Source organism: Lonchura striata, chromosome 28 (assembly GCF_046129695.1).
Source record: "Lonchura striata isolate bLonStr1 chromosome 28, bLonStr1.mat, whole genome shotgun sequence".
NCBI classification, from domain to species: domain Eukaryota; kingdom Metazoa; phylum Chordata; class Aves; order Passeriformes; family Estrildidae; genus Lonchura; species Lonchura striata.
Genome location: NC_134630.1, coordinates 677,764 through 697,921, shown reverse-complemented (window position 1 = coordinate 697,921; position 20,158 = coordinate 677,764).

The window sequence follows — 20,158 nt, the reverse complement described above, 5'->3', positions numbered from 1 at the left end:
TCATTTCTGCAGTTGCCATCGAGGTCTCTGCACTCGGAGCCTCAGAGGACGAGCACGAGTTTCCCAGGAGGGGCTGCATCAGGACGAATTCAAAACTCAGGAAAATTGTCCTGGAACACCTTCCATAAGGATGCTAGAATGGAATTGAAGACGCAGGCGAGTGTCCACCACGGTCCTCTAGCAGTCCTTAGGGTGCGCGCAGAAGCCCGGTGCTCTGCGGCTTCGTTCTTCGCCCTCGTACAAGCTACCGCTCTGTCCGGCTCCCGGAGCAGGAGAAGCGGCTGCTTCGCGCACACAACAGCGGAGCGGCAGCCGTACGCTCCGAAGCGCAGCTTCAGCCGAAAGACGCCGGCCACCGGCGCTTGGCTTCGGACAGCTCCGGAGAGCCGGAGTGTGCGTCTGCACTAGACTGCATGATAGCGAAAAGCTTTGGCAGTGTGTCTCGCAGGGAGATAGCTTAGGAGCGCAGCGCACTTATGCCTCCCTTGTCCAGAAACACGGATTTGCTGTACTCTCCAAAAACACTGCAGTTTCCAGGACAAGATGCCAGATGCTCTCTGATGACCGTACTCTCTTCCTCCTCTTGCCCACCTTGTTTTTTTAGCGTGCACATGTCTCGGCAATCAGTGCACAGTGAAGGCAATCGCAAAAGTGCAGCAGCTGCTGACTCCCAGACACTTAGGCGCTGGCTATGTTCTTGCTTCTCGACAACTCAACGCAGCCCTTCATTTCTGCAGCTGCCATCGATGTTTCTGCATCTCGGAGCCTCAGAGGACGAGCACGAGTTTCCCAGGAGGGGCTGTATCAGGACGAACCCATAAGCAATGAAAGTTGTCCTGGACCAGCTCCAAAGAGCATGCCAGCTGTGAATTGATAGGTTAGGGAGGTGCAGCCACCTTCCTCTAGCAGCCCGTAGGCTGTGCACACAAGTCCGGTGCTCTGCGGCTTCGTTCTTCGCCCTCGTACAAGCTACCGCTCTCTCCGACTCCCGGAGCAGGAGAAGCGGCTGCTTCGCGCACACAACAGCCGTACGCTCCGAAGCGCTGCTTCAGCCGAAAGACGCCGGCGACTGGCGCTTGGCTTCGGACAGCAGCCGATAGCCGTAGTGTGCGTCTGCACTAGACTGCATGATAGCGAAAAGCTTTGGCAGTATGTCTCGCAGGGAGATAGCTTAGGAGCGCAGCGCACTTATGCCTCCCTTGTCCAGAAACACGATTTTACTGCACACTCCTAAAACACTGCTCTTTCCAGGGCAATATATAAGCTGCTTTCTGACGGCCGTGATCTTTCGGGGACTCTTGCTCAGCTCGTTGTTTTAACGTGCCCATGCCGTCGTGGCATTCAGTGCACAGTGAAGGCAATCGCAAAAGTGCAGCAGCTGCTGACTCCCAGACACTTAGGCGCTGGCTATGTTCTTGCTTCTCGACAATTCAACGCAGCCCTTCATTTCTGCAGCTGCCATCGATGTTTCTGCATCTCGGAGCCTCAGAGGACGAGCACGAGTTTTCCAGGAGGGGCTGTATCAGGACGAACCCATAAGCAATGAAAGTTGTCCTGGACCAGCTCCAAAGAGCATGCCAGCTGTGAATTGATAGGTTAGGGAGGTGCAGCCACCTTCCTCTAGCAGCCCGTAGGCTGTGCACACAAGTCCGGTGCTCTGCGGCTTCGTTCTTCGCCCTCGTACAAGCTACCGCTCTCTCCGACTCCCGGAGCAGGAGAAGCGGCTGCTTCGCGCACACAACAGCCGTACGCTCCGAAGCGCTGCTTCAGCCGAAAGACGCCGGCGACTGGCGCTTCGCTTCGGACAGCAGCCGATAGCCGTAGTGTGCGTCTGCACTAGACTGCAGGATAACGAAAAGCTTTGGCAGTGTGTCTCGCAGGGAGATAGCTTAGGAGCGCAGCGCACTTATGCCTCCCTTGTCCAGAAACACGATTTTACTGCACACTCCAAAAACAATGCTCTTTCCAGGGCAATATATAAGCTGCTTTCTGACGGCCGTGATCTTTCGGGGACTCTTGCTCAGCGCGTTGTTTTAACGTGCCCATGCCGTCGTGGCATTCAGTGCACAGTGAAGGCAATCGCAAAAGTGCAGCAGCTGCTGACTCCCAAACACAAGGCGCTGGCTATGTTCTTGCTTCTCGACAACTCAACGGAGTGCTTCATTTCTGCAGTTGCCATCGAGGTCTCTGCACTCGGAGCCTCAGAGGACGAGCACGAGTTTCCCAGGAGGGGCTGCATCAGGACGAATTCAAAACTCAGGAAAATTGTCCTGGAACACCTTCCATAAGGATGCTACAATGGAATTGAAGACGCAGGCGAGTGTCCACCACGGTCCTCTAGCAGTCCTTAGGGTGCGCGCAGAAGCCCGGTGCTCTGCGGCTTCGTTCTTCGCCCTCGTACAAGCTACCGCTCTGTCCGGCTCCCGGAGCAGGAGAAGCGGCTGCTTCGCGCACACAACAGCGGAGCGGCAGCCGTACGCTCCGAAGCGCAGCTTCAGCCGAAAGACGCCGGCCACCGGCGCTTGGCTTCGGACAGCTCCGGAGAGCCGGAGTGTGCGTCTGCACTAGACTGCATGATAGCGAAAAGCTTTGGCAGTGTGTCTCGCAGGGAGATAGCTTAGGAGCGCAGCGCACTTATGCCTCCCTTGTCCAGAAACACGATTTTACTGCACACTCCAAAAACACTGCTCTTTCCAGGGCAATATATAAGCTGCTTTCTGACGGCCGTGATCTTTCGGGGACTCTTGCTCAGCTCGTTGTTTTAACGTGCCCATGCCGTCGTGGCATTCAGTGCACAGTGAAGGCAATCGCAAAAGTGCAGCAGCTGCTGACTCCCAGACACTTAGGCGCTGGCTATGTTCTTGCTTCTCGACAACTCAACGCAGCCCTTCATTTCTGCAGCTGCCATCGATGTTTCTGCATCTCGGAGCCTCAGAGGACGAGCACGAGTTTTCCAGGAGGGGCTGTATCAGGACGAACCCATAAGCAATGAAAGTTGTCCTGGACCAGCTCCAAAGAGCATGCCAGCTGTGAATTGATAGGTTAGGGAGGTGCAGCCACCTTCCTCTAGCAGCCCGTAGGCTGTGCACACAAGTCCGGTGCTCTGCGGCTTCGTTCTTCGCCCTCGTACAAGCTACCGCTCTGTCCGACTCCCGGAGCAGGAGAAGCGGCTGCTTCGCGCACACAACAGCCGTACGCTCCGAAGCGCTGCTTCAGCCGAAAGACGCCGGCGACTGGCGCTTCGCTTCGGACAGCAGCCGATAGCCGTAGTGTGCGTCTGCACTAGACTGCAGGATAACGAAAAGCTTTGGCAGTGTGTCTCGCAGGGAGATAGCTTAGGAGCGCAGCGCACTTATTCCTCCCTTGTCCAGAAACATGATTTTACTGCACACTCCAAAAACAATGCTCTTTCCAGGGCAATATATAAGCTGCTTTCTGACGGCCGTGATCTTTCGGGGACTCTTGCTCAGCTCGTTGTTTTAACGTGCCCATGCCGTCGTGGCATTCAGTGCACAGTGAAGGCAATCGCAAAAGTGCAGCAGCTGCTGACTCCCAAACACAAGGCGCTGGCTATGTTCTTGCTTCTCGACAACTCAACGGAGTGCTTCATTTCTGCAGTTGCCATCGAGGTCTCTGCACTCGGAGCCTCAGAGGACGAGCACGAGTTTCCCAGGAGGGGCTGCATCAGGACGAATTCAAAACTCAGGAAAATTGTCCTGGAACACCTTCCATAAGGATGCTAGAATGGAATTGAAGACGCAGGCGAGTGTCCACCACGGTCCTCTAGCAGTCCTTAGGGTGCGCGCAGAAGCCCGGTGCTCTGCGGCTTCGTTCTTCGCCCTCGTACAAGCTACCGCTCTGTCCGGCTCCCGGAGCAGGAGAAGCGGCTGCTTCGCGCACACAACAGCGGAGCGGCAGCCGTACGCTCCGAAGCGCAGCTTCAGCCGAAAGACGCCGGCCACCGGCGCTTGGCTTCGGACAGCTCCGGAGAGCCGGAGTGTGCGTCTGCACTAGACTGCATGATAGCGAAAAGCTTTGGCAGTGTGTCTCGCAGGGAGATAGCTTAGGAGCACAGCGCACTTATGCCTCCCTTGTCCAGAAACACGATTTTACTGCACACTCCAAAAACACTGCTCTTTCCAGGGCAATATATAAGCTGCTTTCTGACGGCCGTGATCTTTCGGGGACTCTTGCTCAGCTCGTTGTTTTAACGTGCCCATGCCGTCGTGGCATTCAGTGCACAGTGAAGGCAATCGCAAAAGTGCAGCAGCTGCTGACTCCCAGACACTTAGGCGCTGGCTATGTTCTTGCTTCTCGACAATTCAACGCAGCCCTTCATTTCTGCAGCTGCCATCGATGTTTCTGCATCTCGGAGCCTCAGAGGACGAGCACGAGTTTTCCAGGAGGGGCTGTATCAGGACGAACCCATAAGCAATGAAAGTTGTCCTGGACCAGCTCCAAAGAGCATGCCAGCTGTGAATTGATAGGTTAGGGAGGTGCAGCCACCTTCTTCTAGCAGCCCGTAGGCTGTGCACACAAGTCCGGTGCTCTGCGGCTTCGTTCTTCGCCCTCGTACAAGCTACCGCTCTCTCCGACTCCCGGAGCAGGAGAAGCGGCTGCTTCGCGCACACAACAGCCGTACGCTCCGAAGCGCTGCTTCAGCCGAAAGACGCCGGCGACTGGCGCTTCGCTTCGGACAGCAGCCGATAGCCGTAGTGTGCGTCTGCACTAGACTGCATGATAGCGAAAAGCTTTGGCAGTGTGTCTCGCAGGGAGATAGCTTAGGAGCGCAGCGCACTTATGCCTCCCTTGTCCAGAAACACGATTTTACTGCACACTCCTAAAACACTGCTCTTTCCAGGGCAATATATAAGCTGCTTTCTGACGGCCGTGATCTTTCGGGGACTCTTGCTCAGCTCGTTGTTTTAACGTGCCCATGCCGTCGTGGCATTCAGTGCACAGTGAAGGCAATCGCAAAAGTCCAGCAGCTGCTGACTCCCAAACACAAGGCGCTGGCTATGTTCTTGCTTCTCGACAACTCAACGGAGTGCTTCATTTCTGCAGTTGCCATCGAGGTCTCTGCACTCGGAGCCTCAGAGGACGAGCACGAGTTTCCCAGGAGGGGCTGCATCAGGACGAATTCAAAATTCAGGAAAATTGTCCTGGAACACCTTCCATAAGGATGCTAGAATGGAATTGAAGACGCAGGCGAGTGTCCACCACGGTCCTCTAGCAGTCCTTAGGGTGCGCGCAGAAGCCCGGTGCTCTGCGGCTTCGTTCTTCGCCCTCGTACAAGCTACCGCTCTGTCCGGCTCCCGGAGCAGGAGAAGCGGCTGCTTCGCGCACACAGCAGCGGAGCGGCAGCCGTACGCTCCGAAGCGCTGCTTCAGCCGAAAGACGCCGGCGACCGGCGCTTGGCTTCGGACAGCAGCCCAGAGCCGTAGTGTGCGTCTGCACTAGACTGCAGGATAACGAAAAGCTTTGGCAGTGTGTCTCGCAGGGAGATAGCTTAGGAGCGCAGCGCACTTATGCCTCCCTTGTCCAGAAACACGATTTTACTGCACACTCCAAAAACAATGCTCTTTCCAGGGCAATATATAAGCTGCTTTCTGACGGCCGTGATCTTTCGGGGACTCTTGCTCAGCGCGTTGTTTTAACGTGCCCATGCCGTCGTGGCATTCAGTGCACAGTGAAGGCAATCGCAAAAGTGCAGCAGCTGCTGACTCCCAAACACAAGGCGCTGGCTATGTTCTTGCTTCTCGACAACTCAACGGAGTGCTTCATTTCTGCAGTTGCCATCGAGGTCTCTGCACTCGGAGCCTCAGAGGACGAGCAGGAGTTTCCCAGGAGGGGCTGCATCAGGACGAATTCAAAACTCAGGAAAATTGTCCTGGAACACCTTCCATAAGGATGCTAGAATGGAATTGAAGACGCAGGCGAGTGTCCACCACGGTCCTCTAGCAGTCCTTAGGGTGCGCGCAGAAGCCCGGTGCTCTGCGGCTTCGTTCTTCGCCCTCGTACAAGCTACCGCTCTGTCCGGCTCCCGGAGCAGGAGAAGCGGCTGCTTCGCGCACACAACAGCGGAGCGGCAGCCGTACGCTCCGAAGCGCAGCTTCAGCCGAAAGACGCCGGCCACCGGCGCTTGGCTTCGGACAGCTCCGGAGAGCCGGAGTGTGCGTCTGCACTAGACTGCATGATAGCGAAAAGCTTTGGCAGTGTGTCTCGCAGGGAGATAGCTTAGGAGCGCAGCGCACTTATGCCTCCCTTGTCCAGAAACACGGATTTGCTGTACTCTCCAAAAACACTGCAGTTTCCAGGACAAGATGCCAGATGCTCTCTGATGACCGTACTCTCTTCCTCCTCTTGCCCACCTTGTTTTTTTAGCGTGCACATGTCTCGGCAATCAGTGCACAGTGAAGGCAATCGCAAAAGTGCAGCAGCTGCTGACTCCCAGACACTTAGGCGCTGGCTATGTTCTTGCTTCTCGACAACTCAACGCAGCCCTTCATTTCTGCAGCTGCCATCGATGTTTCTGCATCTCGGAGCCTCAGAGGACGAGCACGAGTTTCCCAGGAGGGGCTGTATCAGGACGAACCCATAAGCAATGAAAGTTGTCCTGGACCAGCTCCAAAGAGCATGCCAGCTGTGAATTGATAGGTTAGGGAGGTGCAGCCACCTTCCTCTAGCAGCCCGTAGGCTGTGCACACAAGTCCGGTGCTCTGCGGCTTCGTTCTTCGCCCTCGTACAAGCTACCGCTCTCTCCGACTCCCGGAGCAGGAGAAGCGGCTGCTTCGCGCACACAACAGCCGTACGCTCCGAAGCGCTGCTTCAGCCGAAAGACGCCGGCGACTGGCGCTTCGCTTCGGACAGCAGCCGATAGCCGTAGTGTGCGTCTGCACTAGACTGCATGATAGCGAAAAGCTTTGGCAGTATGTCTCGCAGGGAGATAGCTTAGGAGCGCAGCGCACTTATGCCTCCCTTGTCCAGAAACACGATTTTACTGCACACTCCTAAAACACTGCTCTTTCCAGGGCAATATATAAGCTGCTTTCTGACGGCCGTGATCTTTCGGGGACTCTTGCTCAGCTCGTTGTTTTAACGTGCCCATGCCGTCGTGGCATTCAGTGCACAGTGAAGGCAATCGCAAAAGTCCAGCAGCTGCTGACTCCCAAACACAAGGCGCTGGCTATGTTCCTGCTTCTCGACAACTCAACGGAGTGCTTCATTTCTGCAGTTGCCATCGAGGTCTCTGCACTCGGAGCCTCAGAGGACGAGCACGAGTTTCCCAGGAGGGGCTGCATCAGGACGAATTCAAAACTCAGGAAAATTGTCCTGGAACACCTTCCATAAGGATGCTAGAATGGAATTGAAGACGCAGGCGAGTGTCCACCACGGTCCTCTAGCAGTCCTTAGGGTGCGCGCAGAAGCCCGGTGCTCTGCGGCTTCGTTCTTCGCCCTCGTACAAGCTACCGCTCTGTCCGGCTCCCGGAGCAGGAGAAGCGGCTGCTTCGCGCACACAGCAGCGGAGCGGCAGCCGTACGCTCCGAAGCGCTGCTTCAGCCGAAAGACGCCGGCGACCGGCGCTTGGCTTCGGACAGCAGCCCAGAGCCGTAGTGTGCGTCTGCACTAGACTGCAGGATAACGAAAAGCTTTGGCAGTGTGTCTCGCAGGGAGATAGCTTAGGAGCGCAGCGCACTTATGCCTCCCTTGTCCAGAAACACGATTTTACTGCACACTCCAAAAACAATGCTCTTTCCAGGGCAATATATAAGCTGCTTTCTGACGGCCGTGATCTTTCGGGGACTCTTGCTCAGCGCGTTGTTTTAACGTGCCCATGCCGTCGTGGCATTCAGTGCACAGTGAAGGCAATCGCAAAAGTGCAGCAGCTGCTGACTCCCAAACACAAGGCGCTGGCTATGTTCTTGCTTCTCGACAACTCAACGGAGTGCTTCATTTCTGCAGTTGCCATCGAGGTCTCTGCACTCGGAGCCTCAGAGGACGAGCAGGAGTTTCCCAGGAGGGGCTGCATCAGGACGAATTCAAAACTCAGGAAAATTGTCCTGGAACACCTTCCATAAGGATGCTAGAATGGAATTGAAGACGCAGGCGAGTGTCCACCACGGTCCTCTAGCAGTCCTTAGGGTGCGCGCAGAAGCCCGGTGCTCTGCGGCTTCGTTCTTCGCCCTCGTACAAGCTACCGCTCTGTCCGGCTCCCGGAGCAGGAGAAGCGGCTGCTTCGCGCACACAACAGCGGAGCGGCAGCCGTACGCTCCGAAGCGCAGCTTCAGCCGAAAGACGCCGGCCACCGGCGCTTGGCTTCGGACAGCTCCGGAGAGCCGGAGTGTGCGTCTGCACTAGACTGCATGATAGCGAAAAGCTTTGGCAGTGTGTCTCGCAGGGAGATAGCTTAGGAGCGCAGCGCACTTATGCCTCCCTTGTCCAGAAACACGGATTTGCTGTACTCTCCAAAAACACTGCAGTTTCCAGGACAAGATGCCAGATGCTCTCTGATGACCGTACTCTCTTCCTCCTCTTGCCCACCTTGTTTTTTTAGCGTGCACATGTCTCGGCAATCAGTGCACAGTGAAGGCAATCGCAAAAGTGCAGCAGCTGCTGACTCCCAGACACTTAGGCGCTGGCTATGTTCTTGCTTCTCGACAACTCAACGCAGCCCTTCATTTCTGCAGCTGCCATCGATGTTTCTGCATCTCGGAGCCTCAGAGGACGAGCACGAGTTTCCCAGGAGGGGCTGTATCAGGACGAACCCATAAGCAATGAAAGTTGTCCTGGACCAGCTCCAAAGAGCATGCCAGCTGTGAATTGATAGGTTAGGGAGGTGCAGCCACCTTCCTCTAGCAGCCCGTAGGCTGTGCACACAAGTCCGGTGCTCTGCGGCTTCGTTCTTCGCCCTCGTACAAGCTACCGCTCTCTCCGACTCCCGGAGCAGGAGAAGCGGCTGCTTCGCGCACACAACAGCCGTACGCTCCGAAGCGCTGCTTCAGCCGAAAGACGCCGGCGACTGGCGCTTCGCTTCGGACAGCAGCCGATAGCCGTAGTGTGCGTCTGCACTAGACTGCATGATAGCGAAAAGCTTTGGCAGTGTGTCTCGCAGGGAGATAGCTTAGGAGCGCAGCGCACTTATGCCTCCCTTGTCCAGAAACACGATTTTACTGCACACTCCAAAAACACTGCTCTTTCCAGGGCAATATATAAGCTGCTTTCTGACGGCCGTGATCTTTCGGGGACTCTTGCTCAGCTCGTTGTTTTAACGTGCCCATGCCGTCGTGGCATTCAGTGCACAGTGAAGGCAATCGCAAAAGTCCAGCAGCTGCTGACTCCCAAACACAAGGCGCTGGCTATGTTCCTGCTTCTCGACAACTCAACGGAGTGCTTCATTTCTGCAGTTGCCATCGAGGTCTCTGCACTCGGAGCCTCAGAGGACGAGCACGAGTTTCCCAGGAGGGGCTGCATCAGGACGAATTCAAAACTCAGGAAAATTGTCCTGGAACACCTTCCATAAGGATGCTAGAATGGAATTGAAGACGCAGGCGAGTGTCCACCACGGTCCTCTAGCAGTCCTTAGGGTGCGCGCAGAAGCCCGGTGCTCTGCGGCTTCGTTCTTCGCCCTCGTACAAGCTACCGCTCTGTCCGGCTCCCGGAGCAGGAGAAGCGGCTGCTTCGCGCACACAGCAGCGGAGCGGCAGCCGTACGCTCCGAAGCGCTGCTTCAGCCGAAAGACGCCGGCGACCGGCGCTTGGCTTCGGACAGCAGCCCAGAGCCGTAGTGTGCGTCTGCACTAGACTGCAGGATAACGAAAAGCTTTGGCAGTGTGTCTCGCAGGGAGATAGCTTAGGAGCGCAGCGCACTTATGCCTCCCTTGTCCAGAAACACGATTTTACTGCACACTCCAAAAACAATGCTCTTTCCAGGGCAATATATAAGCTGCTTTCTGACGGCCGTGATCTTTCGGGGACTCTTGCTCAGCGCGTTGTTTTAACGTGCCCATGCCGTCGTGGCATTCAGTGCACAGTGAAGGCAATCGCAAAAGTCCAGCAGCTGCTGACTCCCAAACACAAGGCGCTGGCTATGTTCTTGCTTCTCGACAACTCAACGGAGTGCTTCATTTCTGCAGTTGCCATCGAGGTCTCTGCACTCGGAGCCTCAGAGGACGAGCAGGAGTTTCCCAGGAGGGGCTGCATCAGGACGAATTCAAAACTCAGGAAAATTGTCCTGGAACACCTTCCATAAGGATGCTAGAATGGAATTGAAGACGCAGGCGAGTGTCCACCACGGTCCTCTAGCAGTCCTTAGGGTGCGCGCAGAAGCCCGGTGCTCTGCGGCTTCGTTCTTCGCCCTCGTACAAGCTACCGCTCTGTCCGGCTCCCGGAGCAGGAGAAGCGGCTGCTTCGCGCACACAACAGCGGAGCGGCAGCCGTACGCTCCGAAGCGCAGCTTCAGCCGAAAGACGCCGGCCACCGGCGCTTGGCTTCGGACAGCTCCGGAGAGCCGGAGTGTGCGTCTGCACTAGACTGCATGATAGCGAAAAGCTTTGGCAGTGTGTCTCGCAGGGAGATAGCTTAGGAGCGCAGCGCACTTATGCCTCCCTTGTCCAGAAACACGGATTTGCTGTACTCTCCAAAAACACTGCAGTTTCCAGGACAAGATGCCAGATGCTCTCTGATGCCCGTACTCTCTTCCTCCTCTTGCCCACCTTGTTTTTTTAGCGTGCACATGTCTCGGCAATCAGTGCACAGTGAAGGCAATCGCAAAAGTGCAGCAGCTGCTGACTCCCAGACACTTAGGCGCTGGCTATGTTCTTGCTTCTCGACAACTCAACGCAGCCCTTCATTTCTGCAGCTGCCATCGATGTTTCTGCATCTCGGAGCCTCAGAGGACGAGCACGAGTTTCCCAGGAGGGGCTGTATCAGGACGAACCCATAAGCAATGAAAGTTGTCCTGGACCAGCTCCAAAGAGCATGCCAGCTGTGAATTGATAGGTTAGGGAGGTGCAGCCACCTTCCTCTAGCAGCCCGTAGGCTGTGCACACAAGTCCGGTGCTCTGCGGCTTCGTTCTTCGCCCTCGTACAAGCTACCGCTCTCTCCGACTCCCGGAGCAGGAGAAGCGGCTGCTTCGCGCACACAACAGCCGTACGCTCCGAAGCGCTGCTTCAGCCGAAAGACGCCGGCGACTGGCGCTTCGCTTCGGACAGCAGCCGATAGCCGTAGTGTGCGTCTGCACTAGACTGCATGATAGCGAAAAGCTTTGGCAGTGTGTCTCGCAGGGAGATAGCTTAGGAGCGCAGCGCACTTATGCCTCCCTTGTCCAGAAACACGGATTTGCTGTACTCTCCAAAAACACTGCAGTTTCCAGGACAAGATGCCAGATGCTCTCTGATGACCGTACTCTCTTCCTCCTCTTGCCCACCTTGTTTTTTTAGCGTGCACATGTCTCGGCAATCAGTGCACAGTGAAGGCAATCGCAAAAGTGCAGCAGCTGCTGACTCCCAAACACAAGGCGCTGGCTATGTTCCTGCTTCTCGACAACTCAACGGAGTGCTTCATTTCTGCAGTTGCCATCGAGGTCTCTGCACTCGGAGCCTCAGAGGACGAGCAGGAGTTTCCCAGGAGGGGCTGCATCAGGACGAATTCAAAACTCAGGAAAATTGTCCTGGAACACCTTCCATAAGGATGCTAGAATGGAATTGAAGACGCAGGCGAGTGTCCACCACGGTCCTCTAGCAGTCCTTAGGGTGCGCGCAGAAGCCCGGTGCTCTGCGGCTTCGTTCTTCGCCCTCGTACAAGCTACCGCTCTGTCCGGCTCCCGGAGCAGGAGAAGCGGCTGCTTCGCGCACACAGCAGCGGAGCGGCAGCCGTACGCTCCGAAGCGCTGCTTCAGCCGAAAGACGCCGGCGACCGGCGCTTGGCTTCGGACAGCAGCCGATAGCCGTAGTGTGCGTCTGCACTAGACTGCAGGATAACGAAAAGCTTTGGCAGTGTGTCTCGCAGGGAGATAGCTTAGGAGCGCAGCGCACTTATGCCTCCCTTGTCCAGAAACACGATTTTACTGCACACTCCTAAAACACTGCTCTTTCCAGGGCAATATATAAGCTGCTTTCTGACGGCCGTGATCTTTCGGGGACTCTTGCTCAGCGCGTTGTTTTAACGTGCCCATGCCGTCGTGGCATTCAGTGCACAGTGAAGGCAATCGCAAAAGTCCAGCAGCTGCTGACTCCCAAACACAAGGCGCTGGCTATGTTCTTGCTTCTCGACAACTCAACGGAGTGCTTCATTTCTGCAGTTGCCATCGAGGTCTCTGCACTCGGAGCCTCAGAGGACGAGCACGAGTTTCCCAGGAGGGGCTGCATCAGGACGAATTCAAAATTCAGGAAAATTGTCCTGGAACACCTTCCATAAGGATGCTAGAAGGGAATTGAAGAGGCAGGCGAGTGTCCACCACGGTCCTCTAGCAGTCCTTAGGGTGCGCGCAGAAGCCCGGTGCTCTGCGGCTTCGTTCTTCGCCCTCGTACAAGCTACCGCTCTGTCCGGCTCCCGGAGCAGGAGAAGCGGCTGCTTCGCGCACACAACAGCGGAGCGGCAGCCGTACGCTCCGAAGCGCAGCTTCAGCCGAAAGACGCCGGCGACCGGCGCTTGGCTTCGGACAGCTCCGGAGAGCCGGAGTGTGCGTCTGCACTAGACTGCATGATAGCGAAAAGCTTTGGCAGTGTGTCTCGCAGGGAGATAGCTTAGGAGCGCAGCGCACTTATGCCTCCCTTGTCCAGAAACACGATTTTACTGCACACTCCTAAAACACTGCTCTTTCCAGGGCAATATATAAGCTGCTTTCTGACGGCCGTGATCTTTCGGGGACTCTTGCTCAGCTCGTTGTTTTAACGTGCCCATGCCGTCGTGGCATTCAGTGCACAGTGAAGGCAATCGCAAAAGTCCAGCAGCTGCTGACTCCCAAACACAAGGCGCTGGCTATGTTCCTGCTTCTCGACAACTCAACGGAGTGCTTCATTTCTGCAGTTGCCATCGAGGTCTCTGCACTCGGAGCCTCAGAGGACGAGCACGAGTTTCCCAGGAGGGGCTGCATCAGGACGAATTCAAAATTCAGGAAAATTGTCCTGGAACACCTTCCATAAGGATGCTAGAATGGAATTGAAGACGCAGGCGAGTGTCCACCACGGTCCTCTAGCAGTCCTTAGGGTGCGCGCAGAAGCCCGGTGCTCTGCGGCTTCGTTCTTCGCCCTCGTACAAGCTACCGCTCTGTCCGGCTCCCGGAGCAGGAGAAGCGGCTGCTTCGCGCACACAGCAGCGGAGCGGCAGCCGTACGCTCCGAAGCGCTGCTTCAGCCGAAAGACGCCGGCGACCGGCGCTTGGCTTCGGACAGCAGCCCAGAGCCGTAGTGTGCGTCTGCACTAGACTGCAGGATAACGAAAAGCTTTGGCAGTGTGTCTCGCAGGGAGATAGCTTAGGAGCGCAGCGCACTTATGCCTCCCTTGTCCAGAAACACGGATTTGCTGTACTCTCCAAAAACACTGCAGTTTCCAGGACAAGATGCCAGATGCTCTCTGATGCCCGTACTCTCTTCCTCCTCTTGCCCACCTTGTTTTTTTAGCGTGCACATGTCTCGGCAATCAGTGCACAGTGAAGGCAATCGCAAAAGTGCAGCAGCTGCTGACTCCCAGACACTTAGGCGCTGGCTATGTTCTTGCTTCTCGACAACTCAACGCAGCCCTTCATTTCTGCAGCTGCCATCGATGTTTCTGCATCTCGGAGCCTCAGGGGACGAGCACGAGTTTTCCAGGAGGGGCTGTATCAGGACGAACCCATAAGCAATGAAAGTTGTCCTGGACCAGCTCCAAAGAGCATGCCAGCTGTGAATTGATAGGTTAGGGAGGTGCAGCCACCTTCCTCTAGCAGCCCGTAGGCTGTGCACACAAGTCCGGTGCTCTGCGGCTTCGTTCTTCGCCCTCGTACAAGCTACCGCTCTCTCCGACTCCCGGAGCAGGAGAAGCGGCTGCTTCGCGCACACAACAGCCGTACGCTCCGAAGCGCTGCTTCAGCCGAAAGACGCCGGCGACTGGCGCTTCGCTTCGGACAGCAGCCGATAGCCGTAGTGTGCGTCTGCACTAGACTGCATGATAGCGAAAAGCTTTGGCAGTGTGTCTCGCAGGGAGATAGCTTAGGAGCGCAGCGCACTTATGCCTCCCTTGTCCAGAAACACGATTTTACTGCACACTCCTAAAACACTGCTCTTTCCAGGGCAATATATAAGCTGCTTTCTGACGGCCGTGATCTTTCGGGGACTCTTGCTCAGCTCGTTGTTTTAACGTGCCCATGCCGTCGTGGCATTCAGTGCACAGTGAAGGCAATCGCAAAAGTGCAGCAGCTGCTGACTCCCAGACACTTAGGCGCTGGCTATGTTCTTGCTTCTCGACAATTCAACGCAGCCCTTCATTTCTGCAGCTGCCATCGATGTTTCTGCATCTCGGAGCCTCAGAGGACGAGCACGAGTTTTCCAGGAGGGGCTGCATCAGGACGAATTCAAAACTCAGGAAAATTGTCCTGGAACACCTTCCATAAGGATGCTAGAATGGAATTGAAGACGCAGGCGAGTGTCCACCACGGTCCTCTAGCAGTCCTTAGGGTGCGCGCAGAAGCCCGGTGCTCTGCGGCTTCGTTCTTCGCCCTCGTACAAGCTACCGCTCTGTCCGGCTCCCGGAGCAGGAGAAGCGGCTGCTTCGCGCACACAACAGCGGAGCGGCAGCCGTACGCTCCGAAGCGCTGCTTCAGCCGAAAGACGCCGGCGACCGGCGCTTCGCTTCGGACAGCAGCCCAGAGCCGTAGTGTGCGTCTGCACTAGACTGCAGGATAACGAAAAGCTTTGGCAGTGTGTCTCGCAGGGAGATAGCTTAGGAGCGCAGCGCACTTATGCCTCCCTTGTCCAGAAACACGGATTTGCTGTACTCTCCAAAAACACTGCAGTTTCCAGGACAAGATGCCAGATGCTCTCTTGTTGCAGAGGATAGATAGATACGATTGTTATTTTAGCTAGCCGGATGTCACTTCTACCCTTGGATGAATCCTGGAGTGAAATGGACTGTTCCTCCCACCCTGCAAAAGATTGTGGTTCATCCCGCACCTCTGTACCTGCCCCTAAAACAGAGTCTGTAACCCCATTGGCCCATGCCTTGTCCCAGCCCACCTAGGAACCCCTGAAAAGGGGGCTCCGAGCGGCCATGCGGCCTCTTGGCCCTCTCCTCTCTTGGCCCTCTCCTCTCTTGGACTTCCTCCCTCTCTTGGACTCCCTTCCTCCCTGGGGCTTCCCCTCTCCTAAACCCTCCGTTTCTCTCTCCCCTCCCCCGTCCTCCTAAGCCCAGCCACGTGCTACGCCTGAGAGCACGAGGCTTGGGCATTCCTGAATTCTCCAATAAATCTCTTCCCCCAAGAGCAAGCTTCAGAGATCTCTGCCTCCCAACACCCCCAACCGTGCAGAGGAGCCTACTCTTCCCTCAACTGGCGCCCAACGTGAAAGAAAAAGGAATCCACGAATTTCGACACCTCCATGCACGGTAATTACCTGTGATAGCCTCCTCTTCGCTCTGAGCACAGGCTGTCGTTGCTAAGCAACGTAGAAGCCTTATCTCTTTAAAGTTTGCCGAGGCAATTTACCCTCGAGCACCATCGCCTGTAAATAGCCGGCTTTTGGAGCTCTTGGGACTGCCCGAGCAAGGAACCGCTGCGGAGCTGCAGCAAACCCGAGCTGTGAGCTGGTGGCACGTGGCCACGTTAAGAGAGCGCACCGAGCACTGCCTAGCACTGCCTGCGCAGGAAGCCCCGAGGGGGGAGGTCTGAAGGTCCCGAGCACGGAAAAGCCGTCCGGAGAGGCGCCGGAGCTCTGAGGGGACCTGTGCAGAGTCCTGAGGAGAGGATCTCTGCTTTTGCGAATTTGAGGTGAGCTACACAGGTCTAAAATATGGGACAATCCCACTCTACCCAAGATAGAGATCTCTACAAACAATTGAACCATCTTTTACGTAGTTATAACAGTAGTTTGCCTAAGAAAGAGTTAAAATCCCTTTTGGAATGGGTCCTGCCCCACTTCCCTCATGCGGATCGATCAGCCGCCTTTACCAAAGAATTCTGGGACTCAGTAGGTGATAAGCTTTTTATTGAGATTTCCAGGAGAGACGCCGTTGCTTGCAGGTTACTCCCAGCTTTTAGAGCTGTGGCCGAATTGTTCGTTCCGCGAAAGCCGGCCCCGGCCATGTGGCCGGCCCGCGCGGCTGCTGACGGCCCCGCCGCGATCCCCTTCCGCCCCGCCCCTCCCCCTCCCGCCGCGGCCCTGGCCGCAACCGCCGCGGCCGCGACCCCTCCCCCTCCCGCCGCGGCCGCCCCCCTGAGTGACGCGGTGCCCGCCGCCCCCGCCCCGGCCCCTGCGACCCCCCACCCAACCCCCGCGCCGCGCCGCCGGCCGCCGGCCCCCGCGGCCGCTTCCACCCCTGCCGCTTTTACCGCGACCGCGAGCCCACCCCCAACCGCCGCGGCTGCGCCGGCCCCCGCGACCACCCCCCGCACCCCCCCGATCCCCGCGCCGCGCCGCCTGCCGCCGGGCTCGGCGGCCCCCGCCGCGGCCGCCCCCGCCCCTCCCGCCCCCGCCGCGATCAGCCCCGGCCCCGCCCCACCCCCCGCGGCCGCCGCTCCTGTCCCGGCCCCCGCGGCCGCCCCGCCCCCCCCACTGGCCGCGGGGCTCGTGCCCGCCCCGGCTCCCCCCGAAACCCCCCTAGCAGCGGCTGTTGCTACTTTCGTTGGCTCCTTACAAAGCGCCTTCGCCGCGTTTCTACAAACGCTCGATCCGGCGATCACCGCCGCCGCTGCCTTGCCGCCGCTGCCCGCGCCGGGAGGGCGCTTGGCCACGCCCCCAATCCCGGACGTGCGACAGGAAGCACCGGGAAGCCCGGTGCGCCCACCCCAGCCCGAGCCCCGGCCGTGGGGGGACACCCCGGGTCCCCGCGCCGCGACCCCGCCACCCCCCGCCCCCCGCCAAACCCCCCGCGATGCGAGCCCGACCCCGGAGAGCTCCGGCGGGGCGGCAGACGCGGCCGCCATCTTGGTTCGGCCGGCGGACCACGTGGTGCGCCCCGCACATGCGCAGTTCGCAGTGCCCCCGGTCCGGCCGGTCCCCGTCGCCTCTGCCGCGCCGCCTGCCACTCCCGCCGCGCCCCGTGCCGAGACCCCACCACCCCCCGCCTCCCGGCAAACCCCCCGCGGTGCGGCCCCAACCCCAGAGAGCTCCGGCGGGGCGGCAGACGCGGCCGCCATCTTGGTTCGGCCGGTGGACCACGTGACGCCCTCCCCGCATGCGCGGTTCGCGGTGCCCCCGGTCCGGCCAGATCCTGCCGCCTCTGCCCCGCCGCCGATGGAGCCTGCTGATCCCCACGCCGCCCGTGCCGCGATGTGCGATCAGCCAGAACCCCCGAGCTCAGCAGCGGCGCCGGCAGGACCCCCGGAGCCGCCAGAAGGAGTTCCACCGCCGCTGCCGGGGAATTTCGAGTCGCTTCCGGGTTTGCCGCTAAAGCCCTCCGTGCCGGGTGCCCGCCCGGAACTCCGGCCAGCCGCGCAACAAGTTCTCGTCACCCCACCGCCGCCCCTACAGCCCCTGGATGCCCCCACTTCCTCTCCTAGGCTGCATCCACATTCCACAGCTGCAGCCTCAGCTTGGAGAGAGCCCTCCACATCCTCAAGTTTCTCCCATGAGCCTTTGCTGACAGTCTCCACTCCTGCCCCTCTGCCCCAGCTGTTGGCAGCTACTGCATCTAATTCACAGCTTAGCATGCAGCCAGGGAAAGAGGAACAGCACCTGGCAGCTGCTTTGACGAGTACAGGATCCACAAAGAACTGTGCTAGCCCTACCAGTACCACCCCTGCTGCCTCAGTTTCCCAAGATGCTCAGGGGATCATTGATGGCCTCCAACTGATGGACAGGCATATATCCAAGCCTCATGGTCCCAGAGAGTGGACGGCTGTCCCATCTCTGGACAAGAGAGAATTCCTAGTAGCGGCAGGAGATAGTAGCTTCCATTTCTCCTATTGTTACCAGCTGTTAGGGGGTACCATAGAAAAGACATCTGAGGCCCTAGAAAGCAGCTTATTAAAACAGAAGAGGGGAATATATAAGGCCACACCCCAAAATAGGTTCAGCAAAGCCCCATACGCATACAATTTTTCAAATTGCTGTATAGGACAGCCTGACATCCCCATTTACAGACACTTCCTGAACAACAAAAAAGTAAAAATAAAAGTCTTGATCAAGACCTCAGTCACAGGACAAATAGAAAGCCCATGCAACCTTGTAACGTGGGAGAGAGGGTTTGCTTGTGTCTCTACAGGCGAAGGACTCAGATGGACCCCGGCAAAGAATGTAAGGCCATACACCGAAATCTGGCAGTGCCCTCACCAGTGGCAGTGACTTTGCAGGTGCAAACCAAGAAGCAAGTGCTCAGATTTGAACTGTGCTAAGACGAGATGAAAACTACCTGCCAGAAACAATTCAAGACTATGGACATTTATTTTCACATACATGTTAATTTTGTACCCTTGTTACATTTGTTCTCTTATTTCAAATTTTTGTATTGAAGTTTCACCTATAGGTTAACCAAAGACAAATGCCTGGGTAACTCTGGCCAAGACTGCAAGCTCTGATACCATATCTCTAACTGATACAAAGCTCTAATAGACTTTTTCAACGTAGTCAATTATAGAACCTTCCCCAAAAAGTTTTTATAACACTACCTCAGTTAAATTCTTCCATTAGACTAAAGTATTCAAATGGTTAAAATGCTCAATCAGTAAAGAAATAAACGCCACCTTGATTACAATTAATAATCTAACTAAACAGTTTAACTGAAGGTTTGAGCTCTGCATCTTGGCTGAAGGAACTCTGTAAAGTAAGCTTGATTGTTTTTAGAGTAATAAGTGTAGTTTCATTAGCAATATGTTATGTACCCCAAGTTGTGCAAAAATAGTAATTAAGTCTGTATTTACCTTTTCAAAAGTTTAACGAAAAGGGGCAATTGTTGCAGAGGATAGATAGATACGATTGTTATTTTAGCTAGCCGGATGTCACTTCTACCCTTGGATGAATCCTGGAGTGAAATGGACTGTTCCTCCCACCCTGCAAAAGATTGTGGTTCATCCCGCACCTCTGTACCTGCCCCTAAAACAGAGTCTGTAACCCCATTGGCCCATGCCTTGTCCCAGCCCACCTAGGAACCCCTGAAAAGGGGGCTCCGAGCGGCCATGCGGCCTCTTGGCCCTCTCCTCTCTTGGCCCTCTCCTCTCTTGGACTTCCTCCCTCTCTTGGACTCCCTTCCTCCCTGGGGCTTCCCCTCTCCTAAACCCTCCGTTTCTCTCTCCCCTCCCCCGTCCTCCTAAGCCCAGCCACGTGCTACGCCTGAGAGCACGAGGCTTGGGCATTCCTGAATTCTCCAATAAATCTCTTCCCCCAAGAGCAAGCTTCAGAGATCTCTGCCTCCCAACACCCCCAACCGTGCAGAGGAGCCTACTCTTCCCTCACTCTCTGATGACCGTACTCTCTTCCTCCTCTTGCCCACCTTGTTTTTTTAGCGTGCACATGTCTCGGCAATCAGTGCACAGTGAAGGCAATCGCAAAAGTGCAGCAGCTGCTGACTCCCAGACACTTAGGCGCTGGCTATGTTCTTGCTTCTCGACAACTCAACGCAGCCCTTCATTTCTGCAGCTGCCATCGATGTTTCTGCATCTCGGAGCCTCAGAGGACGAGCACGAGTTTCCCAGGAGGGGCTGTATCAGGACGAACCCATAAGCAATGAAAGTTGTCCTGGACCAGCTCCAAAGAGCATGCCAGCTGTGAATTGATAGGTTAGGGAGGTGCAGCCACCTTCCTCTAGCAGCCCGTAGGCTGTGCACACAAGTCCGGTGCTCTGCGGCTTCGTTCTTCGCCCTCGTACAAGCTACCGCTCTCTCCGACTCCCGGAGCAGGAGAAGCGGCTGCTTCGCGCACACAACAGCCGTACGCTCCGAAGCGCTGCTTCAGCCGAAAGACGCCGGCGACTGGCGCTTCGCTTCGGACAGCAGCCGATAGCCGTAGTGTGCGTCTGCACTAGACTGCATGATA